Genomic DNA, 27,575 nt, shown 5'->3' on the forward strand with positions numbered 1-27,575 from the left:
GTTGAGGTTATGCATCATAAAATTGTAGTGGACCTAGTAAGAGTCGATGATTTTGCATGATTTTCTCTATCTTCATTCAGCAGTCCATATGTAGGAGTAGTGGGAGTGCGCACCCTCTGAAAATTAGCTAAGAATATCCAGTAATATTAGAAGGGGGCTAGGGATTCAAGAAAGGAGAACAGTGTAGAGTTGAATTGGCTCGCCAAGGGGACAAGATGGGGAAACCTGGAGAGAGTGGCTTATGCAAGGGAGACAGTCAGAGAGAAAATTGAGGGATCAAGGGAATGGAGGTCATGCAGCAGGTGAAAAGGAGAGTTTCATAAGGGAAGGCAGAGGAAGAGGTAAAAAGGCAATAGGTTATGGTCAGATAAAGCGATTTCAGAATTCTCTAACATGGAGGTGGTGCATTTGTGACTGATGGCAAGATCAAGGGTACAACCATCTTAGGGTGTATCTGTGGAGGAGTGGAAGAGTTGCTTATGGTAAGTGAAATTATTGAGGAATTAAGTTGTTAGGGATTTTGAGGAAAGTTACTATGTATATTGAAATCTAGCATGAGGGTAGGAATTGGTGAGAAGAGAAAAAAAAATCTGTTCTGTGTACTGGACTCATTGAGGAAGGAAAAGGAGCAATCTGGGGGTCTAGGGATGATAGCCACTGGGATTTTGATTGAGCAGTATATAATAATAGCATGCACCTCAAAAAAAAGAGAGGTTATTCAGTGATGGAGATAGTGGAGAACTTGGAAGAGGCAATGCAGAGCAAGGGGTGTCCCAACTCCCCTGCCTCAATCAATCTCAAGCCAAGGAGAATGAAAAATTGTGCAGCCAGTATTGGAAAAGGTGAGCAATGTTGCTAAGTCATCCAGGGGGAGCCAGGTTTAAGTAATAGCTAGAAGCAGGAAAGCAGTCAGAAATGAAGGGAAGATTATTGCCTATGGAACAGGCATTCTAGAGGGCAGAGAGGAAGGGCTGGGTGGTGTTTTAATGAAACTTTGAGATGGGAGAGCTGAGTAATGAGAGGTGGGAAATAGACTTTGGAAGATGATGTATAAGGGATCAGAATCACTGGGATATGAAGGGTATAACCAGGTATGAGAATATACATCACTGAGTAGAGAATATAACTTTTCCCAATGGAGTTTAGGGATATGACAACAGAGGCAAGTGCAGCATGAGATGAGAAATACACAAATCAGCTGGTTAGATGATCAGAAGAGAGGCCCTGCTTTATTATTTCTCTTCCCTCCAAAGGTTGAGATTAGTCAGGAAAAGGGTATAGTAGGAGATGAAGATCAAAACTGTATAGTAGACTATACGAACACAATTGCAGGACACTTTTCACACAAATAAAGTCAGATCTAAATAATTGGAAAAACACTAGTTGCTTGTGGATAGGCCAAGCTAATATAATAAAATGACAATTCTACCTAAATTAATTTACTTAATCAGTGTCACACCAAGCTATCAAAAATTAATTTATAGAGCAATAAAAATAATATAAAATTCATCTAGAAGAACAAAAGTTCCAAAATATCAAGGGAATTAATGAAGAGAAATGCTTGGGAAGGTGGCCTAGCCATACCAGATCTTAAATTGTATCATAGAGTAGCTATCATCAAAATCACTTGGTACTGGCTAAGAAATAGAGAGATAGATCAGTAGAATAGGTTAGGCACACAAGACACAGTAGTCAATGAGTATAGCAATCTACTGTTTGATAAACACAAAGACCCCAGCTTCTGGGATAACTCACTGTTTGACAAAAACTAGTGGGAAAACTGGAAAACGGTATGGCAGAAACTGGGCATAAACCAACATCTGACACTGTATAGCAGAATAAAATCCAAATGGGTACACGATCTAGGTATAAAGGCTGATATTATAAACAAATTAAGGGAGCAAAGAATAGCTTATCTGTCAGATTTATGGAGAAAGGAAGAATTTATGACCAAACAAGAGATAGAGAACATTATGAAGTGCAAAATGGATAATTTTGATTACATTAAATTGAAAAGTTTTTGCACAAACAAAGCCAATGCAACCAATATTAGGAGGGAAACAGAAAACTGGGAAAGGATTTTTAAAACTAGTGTCTCTGATAAAGGCCTCATTTCTAAACTATATAGAGAACTGAGTCAAATTTACAAGAACACAAGTCGTTCCCTAATTGATAAACGATCAAAGGTTATGAACAGGCAGTTTTCAGAGGAAGAAATTAAAGCTATCTATAGTCGTACGGAAAAATGCTCTAAATCACTATTGATTAGAGAGATGCAAATCAAAACAACTCTGAGGTACCACATCACACCTATCAGATTGGCTAACATGACAAAACAGGAAAATGATAAATGTTGAAGATGTGGGAAAGTTGGAACACTAGTTCATTTTTGGTAGAGAGATGAGCCGATCCAACCATTCTGGAAAGCAATTTGGAACTATGCCCAAAGGGCTATAAAAATGTGCATACCCTTTGACCCAGCAATATTGCTCCTAGGGTTGTATCCCATGAGATCATAAAAATGGGTAAAGGATCCATATGTACAAAAATATTTATAGCAGCTCTTTTTATGGTGGCCAAGAACTAGAAATCAAGGGGATGCCCATCAATTGGGGAATGACTGAACAAGTTGTGGTATATGAGTGTAATGGAATACTATTGTGTTATAAGAAATGATGAGCAGGCAGACTTCGGGAAAACAATTTTTAATATTCATTTTTTAAAAATTTGTCATTTTTATTTTCTGTCATATTAGCCAATCTGATAGGTATGAAATGGTACCTTATAGTTGTACTTTGCATTTCTCTTAATCAATAGTGATTTAGAGCATTTTATATGAATACAGATAGATTTTATTTCTTCTTCTGAAAACTGCCTATTTATATACTTTGACCATGTATCCATTGGGGAATGACCTATATTTTTGTAAATTTGACTCAGTTCTCTATAAGTCTGAGAAATGAGGCCTTTTTCTGAGAAATTTGCTGTAAATTTTCCTCCAATTTTCTGTTTTTCCAATATTGACTGCATTGGTTTTCTTTGTGCAAAAGCTTTTTTTTAAATTTAATGTAATCAAAATTATCCATTTACATTTCATAATAATCTCTATCTAATTTGCATATTCTTCCCTTATCCATAGATCTGACAGGCTGATTATTCCATGCTCCCCTAACTTGCTCATGATATCACTCTTTACATCTAAATCATGTACCCATTTTCACCTTACCTTGATATATGGTGTGAGATGTTGGTCTATACCTGGTTTCTGCCAAAATGCTTTCCAGTTTTCCCAGCAATTTTTGTCAAATGTTGAGTTCTTATCCCAAAATCTTAGATCTTTGGGTTTATCAAACACTAGGTTACTATGGTGTAATATTAATTAAGATGGGACTTGTTTTTTTTTATTGTTTTCTCTTTTAGAATGCTGGTAAAGTAATCAAGTGCTTTTGATTAAGTCTTGCTAGATGTTAAGCCCCAGGCCCACACCCTTTTGCTGATTAGGTGTAAAGCTTTCAGCCCTAAGAAGGGTATATAAAGTCAGAGGTTAGCATTTTGCTTTGGGGCTCTCTCAGTGGAAGAGTGTTGGTGTGGAGACTCTGTGTAGCCATTGTTAAGAGCCCCCTGGCTTTTAAAAAACCCAGATGTTGGTGCTTCTCTGGTAACTGTGCATTGTGATTTGGTCTGTTTATATTGTCTCTGTTTGTAATTTCTGTTTGTATTTGCTCTGAAGTTCAGGGTACTGGCTTTTCCCCCTGAACTAAGTGAATGATATTTGTATGTTTAATTAAAGTAATATTGTTAATCCCTTAAAGTCACTTTCCTTAGAAAAGCGGATCAAAGAACCTATGCTGGCAGCTCTTCTGTGTGCTGGCGTGATTGGCCTTACATAGCCACAGTAGCGGCAAGCCATATTGTCGTTGCATATGGTCGTTCACTGCTCTGTATTGTGTACATAGTCTATTCCACTGATCCACCATTCTATTCTTTAGTCAATACCAGATTGTTTTGATGATTGCTACTTTGTAATACAGTTTCAGATCTGGTACTACTGAGTCACCTTCCTTCACATTTTTTATCTTTGATTCTCTTGATATTCTTGACCTTTTGTTCTTCTAGAAGAATTTTGTTATTATTTCTTTTCATAAAAAAATTTTTGGTAGTTTGATTGATATGGCACCAAATTACTTTTCAATTTGTATCCCCACACAATGCTTTGTACATAGTAAATATGTGCTTAATAAGTGTTTTATTCAACATAATTTATTATATTTATGAGAGAGACAATTTCAATAAGCTGTGATTCATAAAAAAGGCCTTATGCTTGGGGGTGGGCAGGAGTTTTGGGTATAAAGTTATGGAGTGAGGAAAAACTTAAAGCATTGTTTTATAATGGAAGAAATTATAATAAATCAATCATATGCAATAAATCTAAATGGCACTTTATTTTCAATATTCAGGACTTCTGTGAAGTTTTCTTGTATTTTGGTGTTCAGGTTTTTGGATTTTTGATGTTCTCTTGGAAGACCAGTTGTCTCTATATAGTCAGTATTTAAGGTCAATGTACTATGCTTATATACAGATCATGTAGTATTTTAATGTTTTTACTTTTTGCTTCTCTTCTAATCATCCTTCACTTCTCTGTATTTTCATTTTCAGTCATTCCCTTTTTGTTTCTGTGGTGAGATTTTCCACCATGGATTCTTCTATTCTGCTGATTATTACTGCTATTCAAACTATAGTTTCTGCTTTTAGAATTTTTATTCCTCTTTGTAACCCTTCAGAAACTTCCTGCTGTGCTCCCTTGGAAATCCATAGGTTCCTCTGTGGTGTTGATCCATTTTCCTTTGACTCGTAATATTTATTTAAAGGCTTTTGGACTCATTTAAAGATTCTGAAAGCTATATTCTTTTATGTTATTAATATTTCATCTTGGTTTATCTGTTTGTGCTTAAGGTCTCTGACATTTCTTCCTCCTGAAGTCTTAGGCAATTTCATTCTGCTTTCCTTATGTTCCCCTATGACTCACTTTCAGACTCCTCTTTCTTGATAGAGGTTTCCCTGGGTGCTAGACCTCAACACTCCCTCAGTCTCTTTTCATGCTAGGGAATTCACTTATCACCAGTTTCAGTCTTTGCTCCTAAGTGTTGTTATTGTTGGTAGTGGTGGTGGTCATTCATTCTAGAAGAAGACCAATGTCATCAGGAAGATGTGATGTCCTGAATTGCAAGTGAATTGGACTTAAGCAAGGCAGTGCAAAATCATCAGCCTTACTCTCTTCTCCAGAGTCATTGGAGTCCAGTGATAGAATATAGATCAGGAGAACTGGAGATGGCCCCTAATGTAGTGCGAGACCTTGGCCTAGTTTACCTACTCAAAAGAACCAGTCTGGGAGGAGAAGAGCTATAGAATTTCTGGCCAGAACAGAAACAGTTGCTATTTACACTCACTCTGAGCCATCAAAAGCCAAACAATGAGCAAGTGAGGCTTGGGCTGGGACCTATTATTGGCCAATCAGTGAAAGCCAAAGTGATTTGAGTTTAAACCCAATGGGCTTTATCAAAGCCTGGTTTTCCAGAGCTATATTTCAAGAAATCATAAATGAAAACCTTGTGAGACAAAAAGAGTCAATTGCTCCACTTTGGGGTTGGTTTTTTTGGAGGGGGAGATAAAACGAATAAATAGAAAAGAAAAAAAATCTAGTCCCCAAGCCCCAAAATACCTTGTGGAGCATGATTTCCTAGGAAACAGAACTGACTCTAACTAGATGCCAATATCCTTTCCTTCAGGCCTGGTGCAGCATCATACGCACTCTAGCACTCTGTCCCATTTCCCTCTGTTCTTCAGTTCTTTAGCTGAGCATAACCCCAGGGAGAAGATGTTCCCTGATTTCTTGTAGCTACACCTCCATGATGCAAGGTAGGAGTTGTGCAGGTGGGTGAGAGGGAGGGGAGGAGACCAGAAATGAGTTGAGTTTGGTAACAAGGTTGGGTTTTCTAGTCCTGTTAGAGCATGGTGCCTGGTAGGGAAGGAAGTGCTGAGTAAGCATTAGAGATTAGAGATTTGCCTTTTCTTCTGTTAGTTCATTGGATTGTTACCTCATTAGGGTTTTCAGTATGTTAGACAATAGAAACAGACAATAGAAACAGCTGAAAATCTCTTGTGTATAAGTCTTATTTTTGAGAAGTCTGAGAGAGCTTAAGGATTGGAGAAAATGGCAAAGCTTTCATCTCATTGGTAGCGTGATGTGAGAAGTCAAGTTAAATAATATGGAAGTCATAATCAATCTCCATTACAAAAAGGTTTCACTATACAGTTTACTTGGTTACAGTTCATATACTCTCTACCAAAACCTGCTGGCCCCTCACTGTGTCATGGAGCTGATTATGGGTTTTCAAATATTATGTCAGCAAAGTTCAAACTCCAACAGTTCCTACCATATGGGAGAAGTTTCAAGTACAGTTCTAGCAACAGATTATACCTGTTTTCTAAGAAATACCCAAGTTAAGAGTGAGAAGGCTTACTTCCAGCACATTGGTGATTTTGTAATGAATTGTTTGGCTATGCAACTCATGGAAAAATTAAGTACAAATGACCCTCAGTCCTATATGACCTTCATCCCCTCCTGCAGGGACAGTGTAATAGAGGGGCAGGAAAGAATGTACTAAGAATTACAATTTTTACCCTGTTGTTAAATATTAATTATGTGTTGCTACTCTGTGAGATACATTTTTTTGTGATCTAGTATATACTGACAGTAAGCAATAGTGAACCATGATCCTATACATAAAGCCAGGAATAGTCTCCACTCTTGTAATGTTCTCACAAGTCCTATTGAATGAACTGAATTGTCTGTATATTGATATTTTCTCTGTATATGAAATGAGAACATAAAAGTAATTGGCAGATAAATGGGAGGATGGCTCAGTGGTCTTCCACAGAGAGGAAAATATTGGAAGTGGTGAATTTGGTTTTACTAAAGGCAAAAAGAAATATTTCATGGAACACTTGGCTACCTTATTTTGCAATGCTCATGAAATATATTTGAAAAAAATATCTCCATGTAGATAACTGAATCTTTACATGCTTGTATCTTTTATGGTAGATAAAAAAGAAAAATTCCATGAAAAACTTGATAAGACTCTCCAAATCAAATCAATATATGATTTAATATTCAGTGACTTGAAGGGAAAAGAGAGTATAGGGAAGGATATTGGAAAAAAATATCTTATAAAACATGGTTCAGGAGAAACAAGAGAAACCAAAAACTTGCATAATATATGAAAGCCTTATGACTATATACCATGAATACATTTTTCTACAAGAGTCAAGAGATGTTAGACATTGTGAGCATCAAATAACTTGTACTTTAAGACAAGAAGACAATACCAACGCATCATTTGTGAATCAGATGCTTGTGTATAGACAGGACATCAACTTATTAAAGTTAAAATCAACATGGTAAAAATGAAGATATGAGATAGCTAGGTGGTACAATGGATAGAATGCTAGCCTTAGAGTCATGGGTATGTGAGTTCAAATTCAACCTGAGGCACTTACCAGGTCTGTGACTCTGTGAAAATCACTTAATGTCTCTGCCTCAGTTTCCTCATCTTTAAAATGAGAGTAGTAATAGAACCTACCTCCAGAGGTTATTGTGAGGATCAAACGCTATAACATATGTGAAGCCCTTTGCAAACCTAAAAGTCCTATATAAATGCTAGCTATTATTATAGGTGTATTCCACTATTAGGTGATTTTATTCCGATTATATGAACAAATATCCACTCTTACCAAACGAGAAACAGATTTTAAAAAAGTTTGTTATCTCAGATAATCATTGTTTCCTAAGGAACTTTATCTGATGTAAATCATTTGTCACACTGAGGACAACAAAAGATCCTAGAAACCATCTCAGCCAACAGATATTTGATCACTTTTCCCAAGCAGAGAAATATATCACCCCAAAGCAACACCAGTTTAGCATAAAAACTAATTTGTCAAATCTCACAGAGGAGGAGGGTTGAAGATTACATATGAAAAGTGCACATCATTAAAAAAGCAAGAAGTAGTGGAGGGATAAACAAGTTTACAAACCAGTTGGCATGAAGCCCAATTAAGTCATATCATTGTGACAGTATTTAAGAATGAATCTAGAAGGCCAAAACAAATAAACAAAAAAGGGAAAAGATCTGTCAAGATGTGTGTGTGTGTGTGTATAAATACACACACACACACACATATATAGATATAGATATCAACCAGTTCGGTCCATCACAAGTAGGAGTGCCATTTCTTTCAGACTCTAACCCTGTCAATAATTTGTTTTATCAAGGATTAGGAACAGCACTTAAGAAAACAAACAAGGTTGACTGGACTAAACCAAATATACAAAGGGTCAGGAGTTGACATAATTTTGAGGCTATTGTGAGTCTGATTCTCAAGATATCCAGGGGACAAAAGGAGAATGCCAAAAGCTTGTACCTTGTTATTATGAAAAAGGAGGAACACCAAAAACAGTTCATAGAATCATGTATTTAGAGCAGGAAGGGACTCAGAGGTTATCTGCCATCCCTCATTTTACAAATGAGTAAACTGAGACTCAGAGTGGCCACTTGCCTAGGGTCATACAAATATCAGAGCCAGGATTTGTATTGAACTCCTCTGATCCCCAAACCATTGCTCACAATTGGGCTACTTTCCCATCACTCTAAGATCTTTATGAAAAAATAATCTACACTCATACTGAAGGCATCCTTGGGGAAGATATGAAAATGGAACAGAGAACACTTTGTAAATAATATTGTACAATAGACCTCATCATTATCATCACAAATAAAAAGATGTCTAGAATACAAAACACTACCATGCTTGTTTGTTGATTATAAAACAGAATTTTATTCATTACAGCGAAATGCAGTTTTAGAGACTGTGCTGCAATAATGTGACGCCCATGCATGTGTCAGAATCTCACAATATTCTTTGTAAGATCTAACACAAGAGATAACATTGTTAGATGATCTGCTGAACGACAGTAACAGGGGAATAATATAAATAATAATAAATAAAAGGATGCTCACCTGAAGCATGTCTCTTCATTACTAAGTGTGTCCAATACAGAGTTCAAAAAAAAAAGCAAAATTTTATAGTAAATATGCAGAGTTAAGAAAAATAAATTCCCACATTGGCCATGTGAGTTTCATTCTTCAGGTTTGCCCTATCATCTCTTTTTCATGAAGTAGGTAGATGCCTTCATCATCAATTCTAGAGTGTTTCTCTTTCAAAGATATTCATTTTTAGTAGGCTGTTCTCCTGGTTCTGCTCACTTAACTCTGCATCAGTTCATAGAAGTCTTCCTAGGTTTCTCTTCATCTCTTTCTTCACGTCTTATAGTACTATTCATTTAACCGTTCTAAGACCACGTAACAAGGCAGTCCATAGAGCATGCACAGAACTAGTCATTCTTCTGGTCAACTGCACAAGAGCTTCAGGGCTTGCTTCTGGGCAAGAGGGGTTTGTGCTGGAGGTGAAAGAGGCCCCTGACTGACTGCTGAGTTGGAGGAGCTGATGTAGGTGGATATAGGAAAGGGACTGATCCCTCCCTCCATCACTGACTTTCATTCTGACCTCCAGTTGTACAGAACAATTTTCAAGCTGCTCCTGAAAGTTAAAAAAGGTGATGAGAGCGGGAGATGTGTCCATTCCACCACCCGGACCTTCTTTTAACTATGAGCACATGGCATCTACAGCACATGTGGCAGCTCAGCTTCTGCATCACCCTTTCCTGTTTGCTTTCCAGGGCCAGCATCAGGGGCTCAGGGGTGGAGCTGGGGGGCATCGCACAGCCCCAGAGGGACCAGACGGCTGGCCAGTTAATGGAGCCCGCTACGACCTCCTCAAATGTCTCGGCCACAGCCCTGGGCGAGAGGTAACCGCCAACCCCACGGCGGTGCGGGTTCTCCCGACACGGCAGGAAGAAGCCCAGGCCTGGGACGTTGGTGATGGTCTCCTCCCCAGGGATGCAGGACCAAGACTGCGGGCTAGATGAGCTGACGTGGTCGTGGTCGGCAGCCAAGACCCACGGGCTGTCACTAAGGTCCGCTAGGGCACGGGTCAGGCAGCGGCGGGTCAGGAGGAGGCACCGCAGCTCGGCGCACGTGTCCGGGGCCCCTGCGCGGTCCGGGCCTGTAGCTGCCGGGTTCTGATGATAAGCAAACAGCGCCTTCTGCGGGGGCGGGCGGAGCCGCCAATTCCTACGCTTTACCTGGCGGCTCTTGGCTGCTGGTCTGTGTGTGTGGGTGCGGCAAGCCGCGCCCGGGGCCGGCTGAGAGGGGGCAGACAGATCCGAAACACCGCCTCGTGCCGCGGTCACCCGGCAGCATGGCCGCTTCACTTTCGGGGCACTAGCTCCGTACAGCGAGATCATTTACAGAGTCAGCCTGGGATTAAGAGCTCGAAGTTTGTTCGCTGATTGATGGATTAGTGCGGAGGAAGCCCGGGAAGGTGGGTTACAGACGTGTTATAGAGGACGTACAAGGTTAAGCCAAGGGATCTGCATTTTATTCTGTAGGGGTCATTAAGGTTAGGAACAAAGGGAATGATAGGATCAGAACCGTGCCTAAGGAAGGTCAATTTGTCACAAATTTAAAAGATATACTGAAGTGGGGGGGGGGGGGGGGCGGAGAGAAAGAGAGAGAGAGAGAGAGAGAGAGAGAGAGAGAGAGAGAGAGAGAGAATATGGAGAGGAAGACAGAGGGAGAGGGGAGAGATAGATAAAGAGACACAGAGACAAAGAGAAAGACAGGTAGACAAAGAGAGAAACAGAGAGAGACAGAGAAAGAGAGATAGAAAGAGAGGCAGAGACAGAGACAGACAGAGAGATAGACAAAGACAGAGAGAAACCAATACAGGGTTCAAATGGAAAAAGCATTCTCTATAGAGGGTGAGGTCCTCTAGTTGTTCATTATACATTAAATATCAAGCCTCAATACCCTTCAGATCCTCCTAAATGAGATTTAAAATCATTCAAATGTGCTTGCCCTAACTATTCACACAGGAGTAACCAAGTGGATGAAAAATGCTTGTTATCCATACTATAATGGATAATCTAGAGAATTGGTCCATAAGCATTTGTATGTATGTATGTATGTATACATATATATACATACATATATCTTTCTGAAGCACATATATTTCTCCATAAGCATATGTGCATATATACATATTGTATATATATATGTGTGTTTATGTATGTGTGTATATATGTATGTTTGTATCATTTTGTGAGTACATTCTATAGACAATGAATATGATCCAGAATTGCATGAGAGGCAGAGAATGGGCTGTTATTTTTGGTGAATTGTGCAGTGCTTTCAATGACCCAACCTCCCTGAAATAACAAAACATTTTATTCTTCTAGTGATGCTCTATGACTGGGAGATTCTGAAAGATTAAAATTGTAGGTCACCCAAAGGGCAATAAAGAAATGCATGGAGAACATAAGAAAGCTGTAACATAACACCAACAAAGAATTATACAGAAGTGACATAAGGTTTATCATCAAAAAGGAGTGTGACAGGACATAGAAGTGGGCTGGTCATGTGGCAGAACAGCCAAGGTTAACCAGTAGAAAACCTATAAGTTCGCTTATTATCTGAGCAACATAGAGTAATATGAAGGCCTCTACCATGTGGAGTAGATGCCTATGGAAAATTTATGGGAAGACTTGAAAAAGAATTTCGAGGGATAAGAAGGGGAGCTATTGTGATCTGCACCATTGGAGGGAATACCCAAGTTGATGAAACCACAGATTCAGTCATCTATGGAAGTTAATGTAGTTTGGACCAAAATATGTTTCCATGAGTACTTAGAGATGCACAGTGTACCTTTCCCACAATAACACTTAAACCTTAGAACCTTTGAGAAGTTAGTTATCCTTATCACGTGACACATTATTATGTTATTCAGTTTCTCTTCTAACTCCATCCTCTCCTTCTTCTTTCCTGACTTGTAACTTATATTTCTGGATTCATATCCACTCCCTCTGCCTCTGTCCATCATTCTCCTTTTCCCATACCCTGATGGCAGAAGAAATTAGATACATTCCACTGATTTTTAATGTCCCTGGATGGCTTAGGTGATGGGAAAGATTAAACAGGCCAAAGTCTTCTCTCAGGGTGCTCAAAGTATTCTTTCCCTTTGCAATTAGGAGGTAAAAAGCCAACTAATCCTGTTTCTCTTCGTCACCTCTTTCAGACTCTCTTTTACTCTTTTAGTTTAAAGTAGTAGTTGTTAACCTTTTTAATGTCATGGATTTCTTCAGCAGAATGGTGAACTTGTAGACCCTTTCTCAGAATAATATTTTAATGCACAAAATAAAGTGCATGGGATGCAAAGGAAATCAATTATATTGAAACAGAGTTATCAAAATATTAAAAGAACAAGTTCACAGACTCCAGGTTAAGAATCCCTGGTTTAAGAGGAATCCATGACTTGAGGCAGGAAGGGGAGCAAGATTCCCTTTTTCTTGTCAGGATGGTTTTGTTAGTATCTCCTAGCACAATCAGATTGAATGCTTTGCTGGAGCCGTCTTCAGCCTCAAGGGCAATTAACCGTTGTTGATTGCTTCCTGGCTAATGCTGCTTCATAAACCAGCAACTTCAGCTGGTGTCGCTAACACCTGCCCCTGAAGTTATATGATGGCCTGCATACGTTTCAGCTCCATCACTCACAAAATAAAGGCAATTATCTTGGCCTCTAATGCAAGGGTGGTGGGTGGACTAACTCAGTACGAAAAAGGCCTGAAAAAAATTTAAACACCCCACCAGCCCTTAATTAAGAATAGTAAAGGACTGAATGAGAAGGTGGGTATTTAGTTGCCACTTTAAACTTATTTATCTTAACAGGAAGTCTTTGACATAGTGTAATTATTCATCTGGGGAAGCAAGAAGTAAGCATTTATTTGTCTTTCTAAGCTTTACCTTAACTCCCCCTCCATGGCTGCTTATATGATCCTAAGCATAATCTTCTTTCCTTCCCTATCATCATCATCACCATCTTATAAACTCTTCCTTGGTTTATTTTATCACCCTTCCTCGTTATCCTGAAGTCTGCGGCTTATCTTTCCCTTGGTATCATGTAGCCCTAAACTTGCCAATAGTAATGTTTGTCATAAAGTGCACTCCTCGTTTTCTGTTCACAAAGTCAGAGAGAAAAGAAAATTAAGGAGGTAGCATTAAGAATATAAAAAGAAAAGAAAGGAGAGGGAGAGAGAGGAAAAAAAGAGACAGAGACAGGGAGAGAAACAGAGAGAGAGAGGGAGAGAGAGAGAGAGAGGGTGGGGGGAGAGAGGGAGAGAGGTGGGGGGGGGGAGAGAGAGAGAGAGAGAGAGAGAGAGAAGTATATGTTGTAATGAAGAGAAAGTCAAATTCTCAGCAACATTTTGTTATGTAAAACCAAGACATATGTTATCAGGTAAGTAGTGGATAGATGCATATGAGAACTTATTAAAGCATAGCCTCATTCAGTCAGTCATTAAATTCCATCCCAGTCAATCTCACACCAACCCATTTATTTTCAATAAATTCTCCCTCCATCTTCAGCATAGTTCGCAGTGATCCCAAGCATAGGGACAGTTCCTTCTTCCGAATTGGCATTGACTGTAAAAATTCGGTCTTTTAAAACTGCTGTACTCCGACAGCATGGAAGGAGTTCAAAAGTAGGAGTTAAAAGAACATTTTTTTTCTTTTAATAATGTCTTTCTCACAGACAAGAGCAACAAAGGGAGCAATCTGAATTATCAGCTCTCCTGGACTCCTTATTAGCTGTCCCCAGCTATCTCTGGCACAGGTTTGCTACATGCTGCCACCGTCACTCTGGAAGCACTCATCCCCCCATTATTGGGCTGCACAGGTGCCGGATGCAAAGCTGGACGGTGACCCAATTTATTGTGCGGCAACAACAGAACAGCTCCCCAGCTGGAAGGAAGGCATTTCAGCTTTGCTCTTTTCAGAGATATTTGTATAGATAAATGGAAGTTTATGTGGGCACAAAGAGGATATATTGTCCTCTCGATGCACATGTGTAACTCTGGTTCTGCCAGCAGTAATCATAATAATAAGTTAGGTTTATAGAGAGTCCTTTATCCAGAAGGATCCCAAAGAGCTTCACAAAAACTCCACAAATTACAGGCAAAAAGCCTCCTTTCAGATCTGCATGGAGGAACTCGACTCTCACATACTGCCTTCTCCACAGAACGCCTCCAGATGTCAATGAGAGATTACCCACATGTCAAAAGAATGGAATATTGGAGTCAAAACCTACCATGTGGCCCAGAGAGGGGCAATTTTGTCCCAAATACATATAACTATGCCACTAGTTTCCCTGGGAATAGGAAACCACAGCTTCCTAACAGCTGGCGCAGTGTTCAGAGTGAAATGACAAAATGATAAAGCAAATATTAAGTGCTTTCTGTGGTTTGGATACAAATACTAAATAAAACACGTCCCCTGTCTTCATGGAGTTTATAGTCTAGGAAGCAGATGGATAGAATAGAATCTGACTGATCTGGCTTCCACTTTCCAGAGGTGCCATTGGTTCACATGTTTCAGACATAATTTTGTATATAGAGCAGAGAAAAAATCCAGAAAATGCAACTGCCAATCATTTGATCATATTAGAATAGTTTCCCTAATGACCAAATTGGGTCATTCAAATTGGGCCAGGTTCTATTGCTGCCAGTTTTCTGAGGCTTGAATACTAATAGAACTGTGCCCCAATTAGAATTACCTTGAAAGCTAGTCCTTATAACTCAAGGATCTATAGTGGATCCCCATAAGAGAAACCTGCTCTGGCCTAGGTCTTGTCTTATAAAAGATTTCAATATGACTGGAGTCATGCTTCATTCTCAATGAGACTATCAAAACACTAAGTAGTTGTTTAGTAGCTTACACACATAGAGGACTGTCCAAGGAGTTGTAACATGTTCCTGTTTTTAAGAGGTTATGATAAGGGAGATAAAATAAAATCTGTCCCTTAGAATTCTTGTCTTAATTCAAGCCTCACTTCCACTCTAGTCCATGTTCCACACAACTACCAAAGAGATTTCCCTACCTTCAGATCTAACCATGTCACTTCCTACTCAAGAAACTGCTGTGGCTCCCTGTTATCTCTAGGATGAAATATAAATTCTTCTGGTTAGTTCTAAAGCCCATCATAACTTGCCTTCAACCAGTCTTTCCAGCCTCATTATACATTGTTTCTCTTTTTGGACCCTACAATACAGCCAAATGAGACTTCTATCTGTTCTTCACAAATAATAGCATTCCTTCATCCTTCTCTGTGCCTTTGAACTAGCAATCATCCCCCGCCAGTTCCATGTCTAGGACTCTACTCAGGCACCCCACAAATACCTTGTTTTTATTTATATTTATTTGTATTTATTCTATTGATAACAGGTACCAGATCTATGACTTCATTGGTATAGGGAGCTCTCAGGGAGGAAAACCCCGACCTCTTAAACAAGTGTCCGAGTGAGGACTTGAATCCAGTTGTTCCTGGCTTTTAAGTCTGCTCTCTATCCACTGTGCCAGGCTGTTTCTTATTTCTTCCATATGTACTTATTATACCTGTACTTCCTGTTCCTGACAGAATGCAAGATCCTTGAGGGTAGGGATTGTTTCAATTTTTGTATTTGTATGTTGAGCACCTAACATAATGTCTTCCTCTATCAGTACTTATGCCCATATGTTTTGGGATTATGTGATTTCCTGAGGAATGGGAGTATTTTCTGTTTTGTCTTGATGTCCATGGAACTTAGAGCAATGCATTGCACATAGTAAGCACTTAATTAATGCTTGTTCAATTGGATTGAACACAAAATGACTAAAGAGTAATATGACAAAAATTGCCCACCTGAGTGTTCATTGTGTCAGTAGAAGACTCTGATATTAGGCTAGAAAGGAAGTGTCGGCTGAGATAAGCCTTCACAGATTTCTTTGTTTAGTGGAAAGTTAGACAAGGGAGTCCTCAGTTTCATGAGTTCCCCCAATCGATTTATTGGGATTAGAGGCTATGAGTCTTTGAAGGTTTCTGAAGGGTACCTTTCCATAGAGGGCTCAGACATGTACAGTGGTACCTTGATTTAAGAACAAAGAGAATTTCTGATTGGTTCCCAGGGACTGGAGCTACCTCCAAGGTGATTATTGACTGCCTGGAGTTCAGGAAACCAGAATCTTGTTGAAGGGGTTTCTATCAGCCAGGAATTAAAAATGGCTCCCTGAGACCAGAAGCAAATAAGACCTGAATGAGCTTATACTTGACCTGAAGTGAGAAAAAGTAGGAGGGGACATTCCTAGTACAAGAAATACTGAACTTGTGATAATGGTAAATTCCCTGCATATGAGAGAAGCGGACATATGTGCCCACTTACACTGAGAGGAGAGTTCATGAACAGTGATACTGAACTCCAACTTCCTGTGTAGAGTAGGGATTTGGGTTCTTTTTTAATTTCCTAGGCAGTGTGGTCTCAAGTTCTTGACTTCTAGCCAGAGAAGGGTGATGTCCTGGGCAGCTCCAGCCTTGGAGTGGCTTTCTGGGTAACCAAAAGTTTGAGATGTTAGAAATTGGACCTTGTAGAGAAAGAAGAGAATCATTCATGTGATCCCTATAGCTGAAGGCCTAAAGTGACATTATAGGGCAAGGTAGAGGAAGAGATCTGGATCTTACCATCACCCCACGAACGCCCCTCCCCCTTCCAATTGCAATTCAGACAATTGAGGTGCAAAGGGATTGCCTGATCATTCTGCACATATAAAGTCTACCACCTCTGAAGTCAAATCTGGTCAAAGTCTTCATCGATTGGTGTTCAAACTTTCTGCCATTGTTTTCCTTGACCTTATTGTAACTAGTATACAGATTTTTTTCCCCTTGGTTCTGCTCTCTTCATTTTGTGTAAATTCATAGAGGTCTTCCCAAGTTTCTATGATTCTTTGTATTCGTTGTTTCTTATGGTACAAGAATATCACATTATATTCCTATAGCATGATTTATTCAACCACTTCCTGATCAATAAGTACCTACTTTTCTTGCAGGTCTTTGCTTCCAGGCAAAGTGATGGCTATAAATATTTTTATACATGGTGTCCCAAAAGTCTTAGGGCAGTTTTAAGCTTTAATAGCCTTAAGCTATTAACCTTTAAACCTTAATAAAACTATTAAGCTTTAAGCTTTAATAGAGTGTCCCAAAAGTGTCAGTGCAGTTTTAAGCTATTTAAAGCTTAAAGCTTAAGCTGTATTTGTAGGGTTGCTTTATGCTATTGAAGCTTAAAACTACACTGAGACTTTTGGGACGTGAGAGAGAGAGAGAGAGAGAGAGAGAGAGAGAGAGAGGGAGAGATGATAGACAAATAGTTATATATGGCTAGAGATAGGTAGCTAGTTAGCTAGATAGCTAGATATAGATGACAGAGATAATCATAATAATGGCTAACATTAGCCTTGCTATGTGTCAGGCACTGTGTTAAGTGCTTAACAATTATTCTCATTTTATGCTTATAACAATCTTGGAAGGTATTACCCTTCTTTTACAGATGAGGAAATTGAGTCAAACAGGGATTATGTAACTTGCCCAGGATTACTCAAATAGTAAGTATCATAAGCCAGATTTGAACTCAGGTCCTTCCAGCACCAGGCTCAATACTGTATAGGCTGCATATTTATTATATGGGTATTGTGTGTATAAGTGTGTGTGTGTATATATATATATATATATATATATATAGATATATATATGTGTGTGTGTGTGTGTGTGTGTGTGTGTGTGTATTCATATATTACTTTCATTCTCTCTTTGATCTCCATGATCTATATGGACAGCAGTCGTACAGCTCCAAGCCTCATTTTGCTATGAATCTCCACTGTAGCCCATGGGGATCATGCATCCTGGTCCCTAAACCCTCCACAGACACATAGATTTTAACTATGCTTCTGCTCTCTCATTTTACAGATGGGATAAACTGAGCTTTCCTACCCAGTAGATAAAGTCAGAGTCAAATCAAATCTAGATTTTTTTCTATGCCTGTCTTAAGTTCCCTTTATTTATTCAACATATATATTTGTGCACCTACCACAGTATCGTGTTCTTTGCTATGTAAACTAGGGATATAAGGATGTATACGTTATCCAAGGAGCACAGAGGGCACTAAATGATCCATAACCATTTATTGAGCACTTACCTATATTTGAGGAATTATAGAAATGCAAGGAAGAACAAGGCACAGCCCCTGCCCTCAAGAAACTTAGGATCTAGTTGGGGAAATGGGACATAGAGACATGCATACAGGCTCATGACATTGTGACAGAGCACCACATTGGGAGTCAGAGGAGCTGGGTGAAGATGCTGGTCTGCTAGTTACTTCTGAGTTTCCCTGTGTGTGAGGTAGTGAGAGAATAACGTGTGAAGACTTCACAGGGTATATGTATATACATATATATATATATATATGTATATGTATATGTATATGTGTGTGTGTGTGTGTGTATTATTAACGTTTGAGAATCAATATTTAGAGAAAAGGGAAATGGGATAAATTTGAGTCTGTGGGAATCTGATTATTTAGCCTTTAGGAATGTCTTTCTCCCCCTTCTTTAGATTTATAGATGTCACCTCAGCTGTGAATGGAATACAAGATTGTGAAAGCTTCCCTATGAATAACTCAGGCAAAGTGATACTCAAATAGTAAAAATTTAGTTAGGATGTGGACCTCACTAGGCCTAAATTTTGTTTTCCTGTAAATCATATGATTTTGGGGAAATCAGGTGGTATTCCCCTCTCCCCCTCCCCTAGCCTACCCACAAACTGCCATCCTAACATTAAAGTTTCCCTATAAGGTAATTCTGTAGTTTCTGTGCTGGTATTGGGTAAAACTTATTCCTGGTTAGATTGTGAGGCCACCTGTCCCCGCAAACGTAGACAGAGGTCCAGCCTCTGGGGTGGGATTTCTTAGAATTGTTTGTACAAGGATATATATCCCCTTGCTTGCCTTCTCCCCCTTGCCTCTCTTCACTATTATCTCCGCCCTGGTAGTGGGAGATGCCCAATTCTCGCGAGACTTGATCAAATAAAGCTTCTGTTTTGTTTCTACCTTGAGAAAGCCGAGACACCTCTGTTTTTTTATTTGAGTCAGTGGTCTGTTGACCCACACACCTGGACAAGGAATTTCATGGTTTTCAGATCCTTAATTTCCTCACCTGTAAAATGGTAGGCCTGGGGAAGAGTTGCATTAAATCATCTCTAAGGTCCTTTCCAATTCAAAATCCTATGAGTATAAAAAGACAGTAAGACATTCCATGGTAAGTATCAAATGACTGGTTTAGTCTATACTGCGTCAGTGTTGAAAAAGACTGATGACAGATGACAGATGAACAGCCTCTGCGAGTGTGTGATGATAAAATCTCATCCATCTCTAGGAAATTGCCTGGACAAACAGAACATTTCAGAGTTAACTTTTCACTTAGTCACCCTGTTTTGTTGTTCTCAGAATGTCTGATGAAAGGATTTTTCTTTTTCCTCCCCCGCACAATAGCCTTTTTTATCTTTTCATATTAGCAGGGCCCTGTAGACCTCCAGCATTAAACATTAATCCCTCGCATAATGAAACCACAAGAATGGATTTCTATGAAATTTCACACATTTGTCAGTCTGATGAAGAATATGCTCATTTTCATGTCTGCCCCTTCAAGGTTTTTTGGCTTTAAAAATAAACTTTAAAGAAAAACACCTCCTAATTTAGCTTGGTTGGAATCTAAAGCACATCAACTTAGGTCTGTTTGTGGCTATTCTCCGGCTGTTTACTGCATTGAAAAATCAACACACACACACACACACACACACACACAATCTTCACCTGAATATTTGATGTTTAAATGAGAAACAGCTGATCCACTGTAGAAATAGATGTCTCAGAATCTAATGCGCTGCCTCCTACTCCTGGCAAATTCTTAGTTATAGCCAGTCATAGTAAATGTAGGAGCACCTTGCTAGGATCAAAGCTACTGATAGGGGACACCTAGTGGCCCTTGCTGGGAATTACAGCCTTTGCATTTGTGCATGGGACCCCAGGCTTAGCCTGTCTCTAGCTGAAATTTCCAAACAAAAGAAAAGCCCAGTGTACAATGATGACTCACACCTAGAGAATGGTTACTTTGTGTTTGCAGAGATTGGGAGCAATCTTAGGTAGTAATAAGAACTTGTAATTGCCAGATAAGATGAAGTACAGAGTAGAGATCTCAGTTCCTCTATGGTTTGAGTACAGGAGAAGAATCAGTTACAGTCTGAAATGTATTCAGCAAATCAACCCTCAGAGTTCATGTAATAGTAATAATCACTAGCATTTATATAGTTCTTTAAAGTTTGCAAAGCTCTTTACAAATATTCTCATTTTGTCCTCACAACAACCTTGGGATATAAGCTCTGTTATCCCCATTTTATAGAAGAGAAAGTTGAGACAAGGAAAAGGTTAAGTAACTTTCCCAGGATCACAGAGCTAGGAAGTGCCTGACACTGGATTTGAACTCAGGTCCTCCTGACTCCAGACATTCTATCCATTCTTCCATCTAGCTTCCTGTTGTAGCAATCATGTCACTCTCCGCAAGCCCTTCATACAGGGTCAGAGATCTCAAAAGACAAAAAACCCAGGACCTGGGATAGAACCCAGAAATAGCCTTGCAGCCAAGAGGAAGTAAAAGGTGCAGCAAATCCTCATTTGCATTTAACATCAGTCAAATACAGCCATTTTGTTCTTACCCAATTTTCAATTTAGGTACATATCTGCATCTCTTCACGTGTCAGTGAAAATGGCTAGAGATTATGTTATAACATTTTTTTTTCAATGGCAATATCACAGTTTTTGCATTCGCTGAGTCAGGTCCATTGTCACATCTGATCCTCTAAGAGGATACTTAGGTGGGTTGGAAATACCCGAAATACATCTGCAATGCCAAATGTCTTTAGAGAGTAAATGACGTGTAAGCATCCTATATGGCCAGAGAAACCAAAATGTTTACATTGGAACGAACCTTAGAGATAATTTAATCCAACACACTCATTTTTCAAAGAAGGAAACTGAGGTTCCAGTGGCATAAATGGTTAATTTAGAGCTGCAAGAGACCTCTGAGGTCATCTAATCAAAACCACTAATTTTACTAAGAAGAAAAACGAGATACAGGGAAGTTAAGTGAACTTGCCAAAGCTCACGTAGGTAGTCAGTGACAAAGCCAGGATTAGAATCCAGTCCTCTAGCTCTAAAACATAGGATCATAGATCTGGGGGGTGGGGGTGGCAGCAGATGCCATCCAGCCAAAATTCTTCCCTTCATTGATGAGGAGATAGAGGGTCAGGAAAGCTAAGCGACTTTCCCACATACATAATATCCATTACCCTTTCCGCTACAGGTTGGCGCCTCTTTGTATACCCCAAAGGACCCAAGTCTAGGGTTCTTCATGATGCAGTGATGCCTATAGAATGCTTTGTGGTACTGCAGCTTGCCTATACATGGTCCTAGGCCTAGTCCCTGAAGTATCCAGAAATGCAGAGATACAGTCACACTGTGACTTGATTTAAGAATACGTGTACATGTATTACGTATGTAGGTACCTATGTCTTTGTGTGTTTGTAAATGCCCATTTGGTCCGCGCATAAACATAGTGCCTATTAATAGTTCTACCCAAACTTTCCTAAAGGAAAACACAATGCCAACCAGAGGAGCTTGCGTCCCCTTCACCTACCGGACCCTTGGGTTATCATAGTAATAGCCCGAAGCAAAATTCACTGACAGAAGGAATAGCACATCCAGGTTGAATTTTTTTTTTTAAATCTTGGCAGCATCACATTTCAGTAATCATTCTTCTCCCTGGCTTTCAAGGTTCCATTTATCAGTGTGCACAGGAGCCAGGGGAACAACATGGGCCATGCCAAGGCAACGTTGTGTTTGTGTTTCTAATTTACATAATAGAAGCAAGTTAATGTTATCTAGAGGTATCTGTATATGTGTTAACCAAGAGCACCATACATTTACAAATCCTGCTACACGCAACACTGTCACCATTGGAAGAGGAGGTCACGTGAGCCCCTTAGGTCAAAATTGGGAATTATATTTTTATATATTTCTTTGTGAAATCCTCGTTTTTCCTTCTAGACCATCTTCATAGAAAATCTTCCAAATACATTTCCTCATGGAATTCTCTTTATCAGGAAGCTTCAGATTTTTAGTAACTCACTTAATAAGCTCTGTATACATATACAGAGGGTGTCCCAAAAGTCTTAATGCAATTTTAAGTTTTGATAGCTTAGAACTATATTAAAAACTGCATTGACTTTTGGGACATCCCTTGCATATATACACATAAATACAAGTAAGTACATGTGTGTTAAGCAGCTAAGTGACTCAGGGGATAGAGCACTAGGCCTGGAATCAGGAAAACCTGAGTTCAAATGTGGCCTCAGATAATTTACTAGCTCCATGACCCTGGGCAAGCCACTTAACCTCTGTCTTAATCTACTGGAGAAGGAAATGGCAAACACCTCCAGTATCTTTGCCAAGCCACGGACAGTGTTGGCATATTATAGTCCATGGGGTCATGAAGAATCAAACACAACTGAACAAAAATAAACGTGCCCATATATGTGTGTATAGATATATATACCAGGGATTTCTCCAAAATAAATATACTTGTATGTTTGTGTATGTTGTAGGAAAAATGATTTGTCATATTGTTCAGAAAAATTATTATACTATTTGAATCCAACCTTACATGCCTGCACCCAGAATGCCACCTGACTCCAGTAACTCTCTAGGAATGCTGGCTATAAGGAATTTTGGGTTCTCCCAAGTCCTGGATCTACCCCAAGCATCCTTGTTTTGGATCCCCACACCCAGGTCTGGTTTAGGGTCCACGCAAGCTTGGGTTTTGGATTCCTTTGTGTTTTGGTTTGGTTCACATTTTATTAAATATTTACATTTACTCGTACCCATCTCAATCTACCTTGCTTTCAAGTTGCTTAATTGCCTATGTATGGTTTGTGTGCAGGCACCTTTGTATAAATCCTATATAATGTAAACCTTTGAGTGCCTGGACAGGAGAGAGCCACACTTCCTTCCCAGCTCACTCTCCTCAGCCAATGGGCCAATACATTTTTTTCTAAAACTATTTCAGATTTTGGGGTTTGTTCTCACAAACAGTATGTGGGGGTGGGGGAGAAAAGTGTGTGTATATATGTGTGTCTGTGTTTACGAATACATATACACACATATAAATGTATATGTGTATACACAAGGTAACCCTAAAGTATGCATATGTATGTGTATCCCACACACACACACACACATATATAAATACATATATATATAAATACACATATAAATATATATATATAAGTATATATATATTTACATACACTTGATGGGGAATAGATGTCTATGCATACAAGTTCATACATATTTTTACTTACATACACACATATACATATAGAAAAATCACATATATCCATATAAACATACATGTTAATAGAAGTAACAGAACCTGTGATTTTGTCATAAGGAATTTCCATGAAGAACTTATTCTGCCACTGTAAATGGGCATCTTCTCTGCAACTATAGATCTAAGTAAAATTAAATGATATGCCCAGGGTCACACAGCCAGTGTGTATTATATAAACTGTATTAGTAACAATAATGATGAAATTGATACTCTAGTAGATCTTTATAAACGTTTCTCAAATAGCATTAACAAAAAAGAGAGTTGGGTTTGTTTGTTTTTTAATTTTGTGGCATCTTATGAAGGGCTTCTTCAATGGTTGAACCCACGTAAATTACCTCATGGAAATAAATTAGATACTTTTGGAAGCTAAAGTGACCTTTCCAGGTCGGTGGGATTCTATTTAGTAAATATGAGCCTCAGTAGCACTTAACACAGTGCCTGACACATAGTAGGCACTAAATAAATGTTTACTGATTGATTGATTTTTAACAAGTAGCTAGTGGCAAAAGTGAAAAAAAATGTGCAGTTTACAATCTGTAGTACTGTACTACAAGGCAGCTAGGTGGCACAGTGGATAGGGCATTGGGCTGGGATTCAGGAAGACTCATCTTCCTGAATTCAAATCTGGCTTGAGACACTTGCTAGCTGTGTGACCCTGGGCAAGTCACTTAACCCAATTTGTCTCCTCATCTATAAAGTAAGCTGGAGAAGGAAATGGCGAACCACTCTAGTACCTTTGCCAAGAAAACCCCAAGTGGGGTCATGAAGAGTAGGACACACCTGAAGAATGACTAAACAGCCAGTACTGTAGTGCCTACCAAGTGGAAGAAGTTCATCCATTTGAGGCTCTGACTCTAGAAACAGGAAGAAAAGGTAGGACACTAAATAAGAAGACCCATCTTATTTGAACCTCATGGCAACCTCGTAATCTAAGTACCACAAGCATTATTATTCCCATTTTATAGATGGGGAAATCAAGGGTCAATAAGCTTGAATGGCTTCCACAAGGAAACAAGGCGCATAAATTTCAGAGACAGGATTCAAAGCCGGGCCTTCCTGAGTTCCAGGTCTAGTGTGCTATCCACCAGTGATGCCACTTGCTACGTTTTAAGAACAAAACTGAATGGACTGGCAAGTTCAAATATTTTAAAGAGGCATTTACTGTATTTCAGAGTCACATTACCATGGACAGTAAAGTCCCCAAGTATTTACTAAGTGCCTGCTGTTAGTGGGTCTGGAGGACTGTCATTATGATTCATATGCCACCATAAGAACATCAAAATAACCTGATTGTAATAATGACAATTAGAAAAAGAAATAATGCTAGCATTCTTCTTTCAGTGCCTTAATCCAAGGAACACAAAACACTTAACCTAATTAATCTTCACGTCTTCCCTGTGAAGAAGCAGGTATGGGGCAGGCAAATGTTTTTACTATTTTGCATATGAAATAATGATAGATTACCAGATAACAGGGTACATTTAGATAAAGAAATTAACAAGAACACAGTAAATTAAGGCCTCTATAACTTGGCAGCATGGGATAGTGGAAAGAGCAGATTTGGAGGCAGGAAGTGGTCATGCAAATCATGGTTCCAACACCAGCTGTGTAGCCATTGGGAAAGCATTTAACCACTGAATCTGTTTCCTGATTGGCAATATTCATGACACCTGCCTTACAAGGTTCTGGTGAGGAAGGCACTTTGCAAATCTTATACTTCCATATAAATGTAATTTATTTTTATAACCAATCCATTAGGAAGCATTGATTAAGTACTTTTAAAAGTTCTATGTACTGTACTAAGCACTAGGTATACAATTGTTTAGGTTTTCTTTTAAGCATAATATAATGTCCTTGCTTATCTCTATTGATATTGTGAATTTTTATTTTTGCTTTGTCTGATAGCATGATTACCATTCCTGCTTTGAGGATTCACCTCATGAATGGTACACTTTGCTCCAAACTCTCATTTTCATTTTATATGCATTTGCTTTTTAAGATGTGTTTCTCATATACCCTGGATTGTTGGGTTTTGTTTTCTTATATCTTTTTAAAAAGTGTTATGGGATTATGTAATCCATTCACCTTTAAAGTTCTCTTTGTTAGGGTTGTGTTTTCCTCCATTTGTCTTTTTTAGTATTGCTCTTTTATCTCCTACCTTTTCCAAGTCGTAACTTTGTCCCTAGAACCAATTTTGTTTAAACTTTTCATGTTAATCTATTCCCACAGTCTCTGTCCCATTCCTCTTGCCATATTTGTTTCTGCTTTCCAGAATTCTTATATTTTACGTATGTTATTAATTTATTTTTCTTTCTTTTGTTTAGTTAGTTATCTGTTATTTAGTTATCTATTTTGTCCCTTCTTTTTGACCACTCAGTTACTTCTAAGTCCCTTCCCTTTACCCTATCAGCTTTCTATTTTTATAAATTTTCTTTTACTATTGGTTTCTCATACTCATATGTTTCCCTTGGATTCTGCACTATTGTCTCATTTTTTTCCTTTTCCTAAGCAGTTTTTTCTTTGCTTTCTTCTTTGTATTTTTTCTCTTCATTTAGAGGCTCTTCTGAATTTTCTTTTTTTTTTCAAATTTTTAACTTTTTTTTTAAAGTTTTGATTTCAAAATTCTATCCCTTCTTTCCTCTCCTCCCTGAGATGGTAAGCAGATATAGGTTACTGATGTGCAATTAAGTAAATCATTTCTACGTTAGTCATTTTGTACAAGAAGACTTGAGTAAGAAATAAAAATGAAAGAAAATGAAAATAGCATGTTCCATTCTGTACTCAATCAATATCAGTTCTTTCTCTGGAGGCAGACAGTACACTTCATCATTAGTCCTTTGGAATTGTGTTGGATCATCATATTGCTGAGAACAGCTAAATCATTCACTGCTCTTCAATGACAATATTTCTATTACCGTGTACTACATTCTTCTGGTTCTGTTCACTTCAGTATGCATCATGATGTTCATGTAAGTCTTTATAGGTTTTACTGAAGTCATTCTCCTTGTCGTTTCTTATAGCACAATAATATTCCATTATAATCATATACCACAGCTTGTTTAGTGATTTCCCAATTGATGGACATCACTGATTTCCAATTCGTATTCACCACAAAAGGAGCTGCTATAAAATCTTTTCTACAAATAGGTCCTTTCCCCTTTTTTATGTCTTCAGGATATAGACCTAGTAGTGGTATTGCTGGATCAAAGGGTATGCTGTTTTATAGCTCTATAGGCTTAGTTCCAAATTGCTCTCCAGAATAGTTGGATCAGTTCACAACTCCACCAACAGTGTATTAGTGTCCCAATTTTCCTACATGCCCTCCAGCATCCAACATTTTCCTTTTTTGTCATATCAATCATTCTGTTAGGTGTGAGGTGGTACCTCAGAGTTATTTTAATTTGCATTTCTCTGATCAATAGTGATTTAGAGCATTTTTCATGAATAAAGATAGCTTTGATTTCTTTGAAAACTGCCTGTTCATATCCTTTAAGCATTTATCAATTGGAGAATGATTTGTATTTATGTAAATTTGAATCAATTCTCTATATGTTTGAGAAATGAGGCCTTTATCAGAGATACTCGTTGCAAATCCCCCCCTCCCCGGTTTTCTGTTTTTCTTATAATTTTGGTTGCATTGATTTTGTTTGTGCAAAAACTTTTTAATTTTATATAATGAATTTTCTTTTTGATTACTCATGTTTGCCCCTTCTTTATTCTATATCCCCCATAGGATTAAAGCTTTTGAAGTCTCAATTTGAATCTTGATCTCTTACTTTAAATGTTCAGATTGCACTAAGTGAAGACTTAACAGAAGCCATTCTACTGGATGATAAACTTATTATACATTACGCTGCTAAGTTAGTAAAGGAATGGATTTCTAAAGCTGCAAATAAAGCAGTAATTGATATATTAGATCAACCTGGAAAATAGTAGTTTTCCATTATTATAATACCTTACATTTATAGAGCATTTTATACTCCCTCAAGCTCTTTCAAGGCCATTTCCTCATTTTATTCTCCCAACAGCTCTGTGAGTAATGTT

Source organism: Trichosurus vulpecula, chromosome 9 (genome assembly GCF_011100635.1).
Source record: "Trichosurus vulpecula isolate mTriVul1 chromosome 9, mTriVul1.pri, whole genome shotgun sequence".
Taxonomy (NCBI): domain Eukaryota; kingdom Metazoa; phylum Chordata; class Mammalia; order Diprotodontia; family Phalangeridae; genus Trichosurus; species Trichosurus vulpecula.